The sequence below is a fragment of the Symphalangus syndactylus genome, chromosome 6 (genome assembly GCF_028878055.3).
Source record: "Symphalangus syndactylus isolate Jambi chromosome 6, NHGRI_mSymSyn1-v2.1_pri, whole genome shotgun sequence".
In the NCBI taxonomy this organism is placed as follows: Eukaryota; Metazoa; Chordata; class Mammalia; order Primates; family Hylobatidae; genus Symphalangus; species Symphalangus syndactylus.
The window spans coordinates 95,114,736-95,126,791 of NC_072428.2; the positions used below are offsets into that span (position 1 = coordinate 95,114,736).

Genomic DNA, 12,056 nt, shown 5'->3' on the forward strand with positions numbered 1-12,056 from the left:
ACTTGGAATTCTTGATGTTCTTCTGCCCCCAAATCTACTTGTGGTTATTGTTTTTTAGGCTCATCTATTTCTTTTTTCCTTTCCTTTTCTTTTCTCTTTTCTTTTCTTTTTCCTTCCTTCCTTCCTTCCTTTCTCTTTCTTTTTCTTTCTCTCTCTCTCTCTCTCCTTTCTTTCTGTCTTTTTTTTTTTTTTTTTTTTTTTTTGAGACGGAGTCTCGCTCTGTCACCCAGGCTGGAGTGCAATGGCGTGATCTCTGCTCACTGTAAGCTCCACCTCCCGGGTTCACGCCATTCTGCCTCAGCCTCCAGAGTAGCTGGGACTACAGGCGCCCGCCACCGCGCCCGGCTAATTTTCTTTGTATTTTTAGTAGAGAGAGGGTTTCACCGTGGTCTCGATCTCCTGACCTCATGATCCACCCGCCTCGGCCTCCCAAAGTGCTGGGATTACAGGCATGAGCCACCGCACCCGGCCTTTCTGTCTTTCTTTCAACAGACTCTTGCTCTGTCATCCAGGCTGGAGTGCAGTGGCATGATCTCAGCTCACTGCAATCTCCACCTTCAGGATTCAAGTGAGCCTTGTGCCTCAGCCTCCCGAGTAGCCGAGATTACAGGCAGCCACCAAGCCTGGCTAATTTTTTTATTTTTATTCGAGATGGGGTTTCACCATGTTGGCCAGGCTGGTCTCAAACTCCTGGCCTCAAGTGATCCACCTGCCTCAGCCTCCCAAAGTGCTGGATTTACAGGCATGAGTCACAGCACCAGGCCTCATCTCTTTCTTTCTTTCTTTCCTTCTTTCTCTCTCTTTCTCTTCCTCTTTCTTTCTTTCTTTCTTTCTTTTTCTCTCTCTCTCTCCCTCTTCCTTCCTTCCCTCCTTCCCTCCCTCCCTTCCTTCCTTTCTTGCTTCCTTCCTTCCTTCGTTTTTTAGATGGAATTTCGTTCTTGTTGCCCAGGCTGGAGTGCAATGGCACGATCTTGGCTCACTGCAACCTCCGCTTTCCAGGTTCAAGCGATTCTCCTGCCTCAGCTTCCCAAGTAGCTGGGATTACAGGCATGCACCATCACGCCTAGCTAATTTTGTGTGTTTACTAGAGGCAGGGTTTCTCCATGTTGGTCAGGCTGTTCTCAAACTCCCGACCTCAGGTGATATGCCCGCCTCGGCCTACCAAAGTTCTGGGATTACAGGCGTGAGCCACTGCCCCCGCATCATCTATTTCTTTAAATGGCTCCATCTCTATCCAGTTGCTTAAAACTCTGAGCTGTCAGTCTTGATTGGTCCTTTCCCCTTAACCCCCATGTCTAATTTGTTGGTCTGTACTGGGTCCACCTTCAAAGTATATTTTTGTTTTGTTTTGTTTTGAAATGGAGTCTTGCTCTGTCACCCAGGCTGGCGTGCAGTGGCACAATATTGGTTCACTGCAACCTCTGCCTCCTAGGTTCAAGCAGTTATCCAGAGTAGATGGGACTACAGGTGCATGCCACCACGCCCAGCTGATTTTTATATTTTTAACAGGATTTTATCGTGTTGGCCAAGCTGGTCTCGAACTCCTGACCTCACAAAGTGCTGGGATTGTAGGCATGAACCGCCGTGCCTGGCCAAAAGTATATTTTGAATCAGTACACTTTTATGCGTTTCTACTGTTGTCCTCATCCAGGCCCTTGTAATCTCTTGACTAGACACTGGAGTGGAATACTGTCCATGTTTCTCTTTTGCCTTCTATCATTTATTCTCTGTAGAAGCTACTGTGCTTCTTCTGAAGCATAAACCAGATCATACAATTCTCCCACTTAAAAAGCTTCCAGTGACTTTCTGTTTTACTTAAAATATAAACTTTTTATGACCATAAGGCCCTCCTTCCCTAATCTCTTCTCACTATTCTCTTTTCTCACTGTTACTTCCATATTGATTTTTTGTTGTTGTTCTTTTGAATATTTTATATTTGTTTCTGCCTTAGGGCCTTTGTACTCGTGATTTCCTCTGCCTGGATCATTCTTATGTTCTTGGCATAATCTTAGCTAAACTGAAATATCACATACTAGTGTGGCCTCCCCTTTTCCATTATCTAAAATAGTATCTGAAATACTTGTTTTATTTCATTTCTGCCATGCTTTATATTTTTACTAAAACATAAGCTGTATGACTATAAACATCTTATCTGTTTTATCACTAATATCACTGTATTTACAATGGCTAGCATAGGGTTTGGCATATAGTAAGCATTGAGTCATGAATCATATTGCTTGAAGGTCATTTTTTATTTTTATTTATTTTTTATTTGTATTTCTGAGAAGGAGTCTCATTCTGTCGCCCAGGCTAGAGTGCAGTGGCGCAGTTTTGGCTCACTGCAGCTTCTGCATCCTGGGTTCAAGCGATTCTCCTGCCTCAGCCTCCCAAGTAACTGGGATTACAGATGTGCACCACCACGCCCAGCTAATTTTTTTTTTTTTTTTTTTTTTTTGTATTTTTAGTAGAGATGGGGTTTCACCATGTTCGCCAGACTGGTCTCAAACTCCCAACCTCAGGTGATCTGCCCACCTTGGCTTCCCAAAGTGCTGAGATTACAGGCATGAGCCACTGCACCCAGCCTGTAGTGCTTGAAGGTCTAATAGTTAACCCTGAAGTTTATTATATTTTTTTTTTTTTTTTTTTTTTTTTTGAGACGGAGCCTCGCTCTGTCGCCCAGGCTGGAGTGCAGTGGCGCAATCTCGGCTCACTGCAATCTCCGCCTCCCGGGTTCACGCCATTCTCCTGCCTCAGCCTCTCTGAGTAGCTGGGACTACAGGCGCCCACCACCACGCCCGGCTAATTTTTTGTATTTTTAGTAGAGACGGGGTTTCACCGTGGTCTCGATCTCCTGACCTCGTGATCCGCCCGCCTCGGCCTCCCAAAGTGCTGGGATTACAAGCGTGAGCCACCGCGCCCAGCCGAAGTTTATTATATTAAGAAGGATTATTGAATGCCCATATCCTAACTATAGTTCAGTTGTTAAGAAGAGATAGAACTAAAGCTAAACATATTTTATAGCCTCTTCATTGTAGAAAGATGTCAGGTGCTATATAATTGAACGAAAAGTCCCTCATAAATAAATAGTCTTCAAAAATTGGCATGATTTCAGTATATTGAATGCTAAGTTTTTTTAAGTAGTGGTTTTGGTTAATACCTGTTTTGGGAAGCTGGAAATTTTTTAAAGGCATTAGGAAACTGGCAGAATTAAAATAATGATGAGAGGGAGATTGAAATTTACTATTAATACCTATGTTATCTAAGTGATTGTCTACTGACCATGATATAATAAATTGAGACAGAATGTAGGAAGAGAAGGGATGTAAAATTATTCAGTATAAAGAATTTTAACAAGTACTGGTATTTTTTGAGTGATAGTATTTTTACTATGAAATTTTTTGCATACTGTTTAATTGATGAAGGATTAAAGATCTAGTTTTGCAGATCATATAGTTATAAGAATTTAAGGACTTAAAATATATAATAATTTTATTCTCTCAACTCTAAAGTCTATATAAAGATTGTTTTTCAGAATTTATAGTAATGTGCTATAGATTAAAGATAGGCACTTGAAGCTGATTCTTGCTGGGCACACAGTGGCTCATGCCTGTAATCCCAGCACTTTGAGAGATCAAGGTGAGGGGATCTCTTGAGCCCAGGATTTCTGAAACTAGCCTGGGCAACATAGTGAGACCGCTGCTGTCTACAAAAAATTTTTTAAAAATTAGCCAGGCATAGTGGCTCATGACTGTAATCTACTCAGGAGGCTGACGTGGGAGGATCACTCAAGCCCAGGAGTTTGAGGCTATAGGGAGCTATGGTCACACCACTGCACTCCAGCTTGGGTGACAGAGTAACACCTTCTCTCTTAAAAAAAAAAAAAGAAATAGGCGAGGCATGGTGGCTTATGCCTGTAATCTCAGCACTTTGCGAGCCAAGGTGGGTGGATCACCTGAGGTCAGGAGCTTGAGACGAGCCTGGCCAACATGGCAATACCTGGTCTCTACTAAAAATACAAAAACTTAACGGGCTTGGTGGCGCATGCTTGTAATCCTGGCTACTACGAGGCTGAGACACGAGAATCACTTGAACCCGGGAGGTGGAGCTTGTAGTGAGCCGAGATACATCACTGCACTCCAGCCTGGGTGACAGAGCGAGACTCTGTCTCAAAAAAAAAAAAAGGAAGGCTGCTAAATTTTTTTTTCTTTTTTTTTTTTTTTAAAGAAAGACTGCAAGAGAATTAAGAATGACTTTTGTTCATAGTGTAATTGATAGATTCATCAAAGTCTTTTATTTTCACAGGTCATTGTATCTGATGAACCTAACGATGGTTAGTGTACCCTGTGTTCTGTACCTCATAAAAAAATGAAGGCAAATCATTAAGGCACTTGGCTCTGTACTTGAAGTTGAAGGAACTCAAGGAAAAAAAAAAGGAAAAAATTGGGGAATTATTTGTTGTAAAAGCAAGTTGCTCTATCTATCTATCTATCTGAGATGGAGTTTTGCTCTTGTTGTCCAGGCTGGAGTGCAATGGCGCAATCGGCTCACTGCAGCCTCTGCTTCCTGGGTTCAAGCGATTCTCCTGCCTCAGCCTCCCAAGTAGCTGGGATTACAGGCATGCGCCACCATGCCTGGCTAATTTTGTATTTTTAGTAGAGTCAGGGTTTCACCATGTTGGTCAGGCTTGATCTCGAACTCCTGACCTCAGGTGATTCACCTGCCTTGGCCTCCCAAAGTGCTAGGATTACAGGCGTGAGCTACCACACCCAGTCCACAAGTTGCACATTTTAATATCTCTCTGTTAAATAAAAAAGTTACCAGTTTGGACTCTGGATGCCATACAGTCATGAGTATCACTTTGAAACTAGACATAGTGCCAAGTGCTTTTCAGAAAAGTGAAGAATTAGATTGAGCAGAGGAAATTTACCTATTTGTGAGGATGATGGAAGGAGTCTTGGAGAGGTAGTACTTTTTACCTGCTCTGATCAGTTTCAGGGCTTCTCCTGATCCTATTGAATCTAGGAGAATTATTTACAGATTACCCAGCCTCACATTTGAAGCTCTTAGTTTTATTTTGTCATACTACTACTCCACTTACATCATTAACTTGCTCGGGAGAGAGACAAACCATTAGTGGCTCTGTGTAGTTTTTGTTTTTCTTTTTAGGTTTTTTTTTTTTTTTTTTTTTTTTGAGATGGGGTCTCACTATATTGCCCAGGCTGGACTCAAACTACTGAGCTTAAGTGATCCTCCTGCCTCAGCCTCCCAAAGTGCTGGGATTACAGGCGTGAGCTGTTGTGCCTGGCCCTCTGTATAGTTTTTCAGGATAAGAGATCATATTCATTTCTTAGCTGGATACGCAGGGTTCTTCTTGAACTAGTCCTTGTCTATTCTCATCTCTGGCACATCCTCCACTCCTTTAACTGTTCTGAATTTTAGTAATTCTTTTTCAGTCTGTTCTTCCTAAACTTCAGTGAAGATAAAATTGAAGGCGTTTATTAAAATGTAGATTTCTTAGTCCAATCTTTAAACATTCTGGTTCATTACATTTAAGTAGAGCTGTGAAAATAACATCTTGCACTGTGTACAGGTAATTGTGCTGCTGGTTGTCTGTAGATCATGCTTAGAGAAACGTGCTTAAATGTGTCATGTTGATATCTCTGACTGCATGTGTGCTTTCTGTCTGGAATACTTTCTCCATCTCTTTGCCTTCTCTATTTCATGGACTTGTTAAATTGCCATTCTTTAAAACTTGCTTAAATGTAACTACTATTATGAAGGCTCCTGTGCATATGTCTGATGGCACTACTGTAATTATTGTTACACTTGTTTGCCTGTCAGTTTCTTAAGAAGAAGGATCACTTTATTTTTTTTATTTCCAGCATTTGGTACAGTATCTCACTGCCTGGTGGTTACTGTGTGCTCAAATGTTTATTGATTGAAAGAAAACTATATTATTGCAAGTTCCTTGAAGGCAGAGACAATGTCTTATCTTTGTATCTCTGATGGTCCCTAGTGAACATTAAGCCCTCAATATTTGTTAAATCAGTGCTATCAAAGTGGTTTAAATGGATGTAGTCTCCAGGGGTTTCTGTGAGCTTTTTGATGTTTTAAATTTGCTATTTAATTTGGAGCTAGGAAAAAAATTTAAGTATATTTGGAATCATTCCGGAAGACTACCATTTTATACCAAATGCTGCCATGAGATTTCAGTGCAAGTACTTGAATTTGTGTCAGATGTTTATGTTATAAACACACAGAGAGATAGTTTATTGTGATGTTTTTCTGAATCCAAACCTCCAAAGGAAAATCTGGCTCTATCTATTACAGGGGTTTAGATATTACTTGCTTTTGAGAGATGGCTTACATGAATAAACACTGTTCCTGAAGTCTGACCTTTACATACTACTTGAAGATTCCACCTGCCATGTTTTCCTGTCTTTTTGCATATGCATGGGGTATTGTCTTCCTCCACCGTTACTGGGTTTTTCCTATATATTATTTGTAGTAAATTTCTTTTACTAGGGTAATAGGTTCTGTCTCCTCTAGCAAAATTAGTGATTTATTTAAAACAGGTGTCGTTGGGCTTGTACATAGAACCACTCTATTGGAAGTTTGAATTATTGTGAACTGAAGTTATAAAACAATTTTTAAGGAGCTTCAGACAGAGTATTTGTAGTTGTACTTGAGAGCAAATTCTGAACAAGTAAGTAGTGTAATGTATCTGTGTAAGGCATTGTAGTTGAGAAAATGCATTTTCACATCCTTTATAACATTTGAATTTCATATTGCTGGGAAGAAGGTAAAGCAAATATCCTTATTCCCACTTTACACATAAAAAACCTCAAGTTCAGAGAGGTCAATATGGCATTCTTTCTACTGGAGACAATGCCTCGTTATAAAATAGTTTGGGAGAAAAAATAATAGATGCATGATAGAAGATTGTTAGCAGAGCACAAAAATATTATGTGAAAAGTAACAACAATACAGTAAATAAGTTCTTCATGAATCCTAAAATTATGGAGTTGAAGCAATCAAGAAAGGACTCTTTTAATATTACTTGAAATAAGCCTTGAAGAATGTGTTGAAATTAAGGAGTAAGGGTTAAGAGTTATTCTACAAATAAGGGTTTAGAAATGCCCAGGACATCTTTGTGAGTGGGAGGAAAAGCGATAGACTACCATTCTTGCTGGCACCCAGTGTATAGAGATACTAAATGTGAGATAAAAATGCTTGGAGAACTTTTTTATTTCCACTTTTTAGTATGGAAATGGAGATATATACATGACAGTATGTAAAACAGAATAGTAATCCCAGTTGGCCATTACTTAGCTTCAATAGTATTCAAAGTTTTGCCAATCTTGTTTCATCTGTCTTTCAGTTGTTTTTTTGTTTTTGTTTTTGTTTTGATACAGAGTCTCACTCTGAAAACCCAGGCTGGAGTGCAGTGGCATGATCATAGCTCACTGCATCCTCAACTTCCCTGTCTCAAGTGATCCTTTTGCTTCAGCCTCCTGAGTAGCTGAAGCCTAGGACTATAGGTGTGAGCCACCATGCCCAGCTAATTTTTTCATTTTTTGATAGAGGTGGGATCTTGCTGTGTTGCCCAGACTGGTCATGAACTTCTGGCCTCAAGTGATCCTCCCTTTTGGCCCCCAAAAGTGCTGTGATTGTAAGCGTGAGCCACTGCACCCAGCCTCTTAAGTATTTTAAAACAAATTCCCATTTCACCCATGTATTATTTCACCCATGTATTATTCAGTATCTATCACTGACAGTTAAGGACTTTTTTGTTCTGCTACAGTACTATTATATAACAAAATTAACATAAAATATCCAGTTCATCTTCAAATTTTCTCACTCGTCTCAAAAATCTTTTTGTGATGTGTTCAAATTGGGATCCGATCAGAATTCACACATTGCATTTGCTTGAAATGTCTCTTGAATCTCTCTTCATCTATAACAACCCCCTCTTTTAAAATTTGTTTTCCTTTGTGCCATAGACCTGGTGAAAGAAACTGGAAAATTTGGCCTACAGAAGTTTTAACATTCTGGAGTTGGCTGATTGCCTCCTTCTGGTGTCATGTAATATTCTACTTCCCCCATATTTCTGATAAACTGGTATTTGGATTTAGAGATATAATTAGCTTCAAGTTCTGTTCTTTTCCTTTTCTCTTTTTCTATTTTTCTTTTCAGTATGATATTTTATAGGTGGGACTGTGGACTTCCTATCACATAGCATTAGGAGAGGCAAATAAAGCTTGGTTGTCTAACTCCTAATGATAATAATAATGATCAGCAGATTCAGGTGTTGTCATCTTACTTACCTATCAACTTTTACCTAAGAGTCTTAGCATCCATGGTTATTTGTTGCCTAGATATATAACCTCTTAAGGGTTGCAGTGTAGTTATTTTTCTAATTTTTTTATTCCTTCTGCATTTTTTAGCTGTTGGGGAATTTCTAAAAGAAGCAGTGGCTCACACTTGTAATCCCAGCATTTTGGGAGGCCGAGGCGGGCGGATCACGAGGTCGGGAGATCAAGACCACGGTGAAACCCCGTCTCTACTAAAAATACAAAAAATTAGCTGGGCGTGGTGGCGGATGCCTGTAGTCCCAGCTACTCGGAGAGGCTGAGGCAGGAGAATAGCGTGAACCCGGGAGGCGGAGCTTGCAGTGAGCCGAGATCGCGCCACTGCACTCCAGCCTGGGCGACAGAGGGAGACTCCATGTCAAAAAAAAAAAAAAAAAAAAAAAGAAGCAGTCAGCACCTAAGTATTGGCTTATGTATTAACAAGAGAATATACTTAACCATTTTAGTTTTAGAGCTGAGTTGCATGTTAGAATCCCCTTCTATGCATTTCGGTTGTTCTATTTGTTGGAAACAGAATTCAGAGTTTTGAAAAGGTGACTTCATCTACAAATTATGGTGGTTTTGACCATACCTTATTGCTTATATATTGGGAATAATTTCATTACCTGCTACTAGGTTGGTGCAAAAGTAATTGCAGTTTATTTCTGACCATTTTGAAAATTTTGAACATTTTGAATTCTTGGAGTATGCAATGAATATCTTTTGGGAAATTTCCCATGGATAAAGAGAAAATCTTTTTTGGATTCAGTGATTTTAGAACATATACATACTTCCTGCTGACAGGCTAAAAGAAAAAAAGAACATACAAAGCAGTATATGAATGAGTATAAACCACTATGTAAGCTCTTCACTCTCTAACTGAAGAGTAAGATATCAAAATTATGTATGTGAAATCTCATTTTTCTATAGAATGAACACTGACTGCATCATGGATTATGTTTTGATACATAATTATATAAACACTTCTGTAAATAATTATGAAGTATAACACTTAGAAATGTAACACTTCTGTCCTTACATTTGGGAAGAAGGAAAAAGAAATTCATGCTAGTTTTGCTGTTGGACCTCAAACTGCAAAAGTTATGGCCGCTACTCCAAAATATCCAAGTTTTGCCCACACCTTTTAGTAATATATTTTGCAGAGTTTGATCTAAATTTTTAAGAGTGAATCTTTGTGCTCCGGCCACAGTTCCTGCATGTTGCTTTAAGAATAGTATTGTAAATCGTTACTAAAACTTCACTTCTTCCTTCTGTGTAATTTTTAAAGAATTTAAAAAGTGTCACTGTTGTAATCAAAGGCAGTTTGGTAGTATCAGTTTTATGTACATTTACCCTTTTGTTCAGCAATTGTACCTATAGGAATTCATGTTATAGAAATACTACCATTTATGCAGAAAAGATAAATGGATGTACATTTGCAGTAATACTTTTAATAGTGACAAATAGAAATAATGTCAGTATCTACCAGTAGGGGAAATTGTTAAATAAATTTATATTCATATAATGAAATAAGCAGTTATTACCAAGAATAAAGTATATATGTTGACATTTAAAGATGGAAAAAGTAAATCATGAATACATATATTTTCGGATTTTAAAAAGCAAAAATTGTGTAGGTATAATGATGCATAGAGAAGTTTAGAGAAAGATACATGGAAATATTAACATGAGAATGTTTGGGAGTTGGGTGGAGACATGGTCTTTCACTTCCTCATTACTGCTATATTTAGATTTTCTACAATGAGCATGTATTAATTTTGAAATTAAGAAACATTTCTTTTAAAATAATGAATAAGTGAACTCTTAATGTAACAGCATAGACATTAGCTGAATATTGATTTTCTTGCTTTTTTTTTTTTTTTTTTTTTTGAGACAGAGTCTTAACTCTATCGCCCAGGCTGGAGTGCAGTAGCGCAGTCTCGGCTCACTGCAACCTCTGCCACCTGGGTTCAAGCGCTTCTCCTGCCTCAGCCTCCCAAGTAGCTGGGATTACAGGTGCCTGCCATCACCCTTGGCTACTTATTGTATTTTTAGTAGGGATGGGGTTTCACCATCTTGGCCAGGCTGGTCTTGAACTCCTGACCTTGTGATCCACCCGCCTCGGCCTCCCAAAGTGCTGGGGATTACAGGTGAATATTGGTTTTCATAGTACAGTCATGCACACATAACGTTTCAGTCAACACCAGACCACATAATACAATGGTGGTCCCATAAGATTATAATGGAAGTGCCCTCTACATGTGTACCATTTTTTATCTCTCATATTGTCTTTTTACTGTACATGTTTTTTTCTGTTTTTAGAGACAGTCTCTTTCTGTTGCCCAGGCTGGAGTGCAGTGACATGATCATAGCTCACTGTAACCTCAAACTTGTAGGCCCAAACAGTTCTCCCACCTCAACCTCCCAAGTAGCTAGGACTACAGATGTGTGCCAACACGCTTGGCTGTTTTTTTTTTTTTATTTTTTTTTATTTTTAATGTCTATAGAGAAAATCTTGCTATCTTACCCAAGCTACTCCTGAACTCCAGGCTTCAAGTGACCCTCCTGTCTCAGACTCCCAAAGTGTTGAGATCATAGGCATGAGCCAGCACACCCAGCCCTTATTTTCTATGTTTAGATATGTTTAGATACAGAATACTTAGCTTTGTGTTACCTACAATATTCAGTGCATTGTGTTACCTACAATATTCAGCACATAACATGCTGTATAGGTTTGTAGCCTAGGAGCAACAGCTATGCCATTTATCCTAGGTGTATAGTAGGCTATACCATCTAGGTTTGTGTAAGGTACACTCTGTCATGTTCACACAACAGTGAAATCACCTAATGATGTATTTCTCAGAATGTATCTCCAACGTTAAGCAAAGCATGACTGTATTCAGAACGTAATAGAGACTCTTTGCAATCTCCTTTAGAACCATTAGATAACCTCAGTTTGTATCTCCTATTTTTGCTGATTCTGGCACACAGCGCTTACAACAGCAGCCACTGAGAGCTAAATTGAGACTTCATGAAGGGATGACAGTATATTAAGAAGCAGTTGACTGTAAAAAATGTTTTTTATGCTGCTAGTCTCACGACTAATCAGAATATAACCACTAAATATCCTTAAACTAAATAATAGTGCAAATAGTACTAAGTTCCAATGGAAAGTTTTTAATAGGAGGTAGGATAAAGATTGTCATGAAAAATTTTTCAAGTGATGTTATAGTTTTGTAAAATAAAAGCACAGAAACAAACCATGTTATTGAGTATTTCCAAGGGAGAGATTAATTTTAGTGTGAACTGACCTCAGATGTAGGTTCACAACCTTGTCGATCAATAAGAATTAACCAAGTAGAACTCAGGAGGATTGGTAAGAGTAAAGAAGTTGGGAAAGTGATGTATGTAAAATGCTAGGCCAGGGAGCTTGTAAGTCAACAACAGTGGGCAAATCCTATCAGTAGTTGGTCAGTCTCCATCATCTAAGACCAGAATTGCTTATCTTACAGGTTGCTGTTTATGTTTTTTTTCAGGTATAAATCCTGGTTTATTGTGAAACTTCCTATTCCTTAAGTTTACTGACATTTCCTAAGGCTTTATTATATTAATATCTGGCCAAACTCAACGAATACATATATTTTTGAACACTGAAATGCATACTTCAGTTCCACTTGAGGTCCATATAGATTCTGTGTGTTTTAG

General features: G+C 38.9%; 1 protein-coding gene across 7 annotated transcripts in view; it reads left to right on the forward strand.

Annotated features, from left to right (window-relative positions):
• The window catches only part of KMT2E (lysine methyltransferase 2E (inactive)), a 100,886-nt gene that overhangs the window by 35,841 nt on the left and 52,989 nt on the right, over positions 1-12,056 (forward strand). The gene's annotated exons all lie outside the window — the stretch shown is intronic.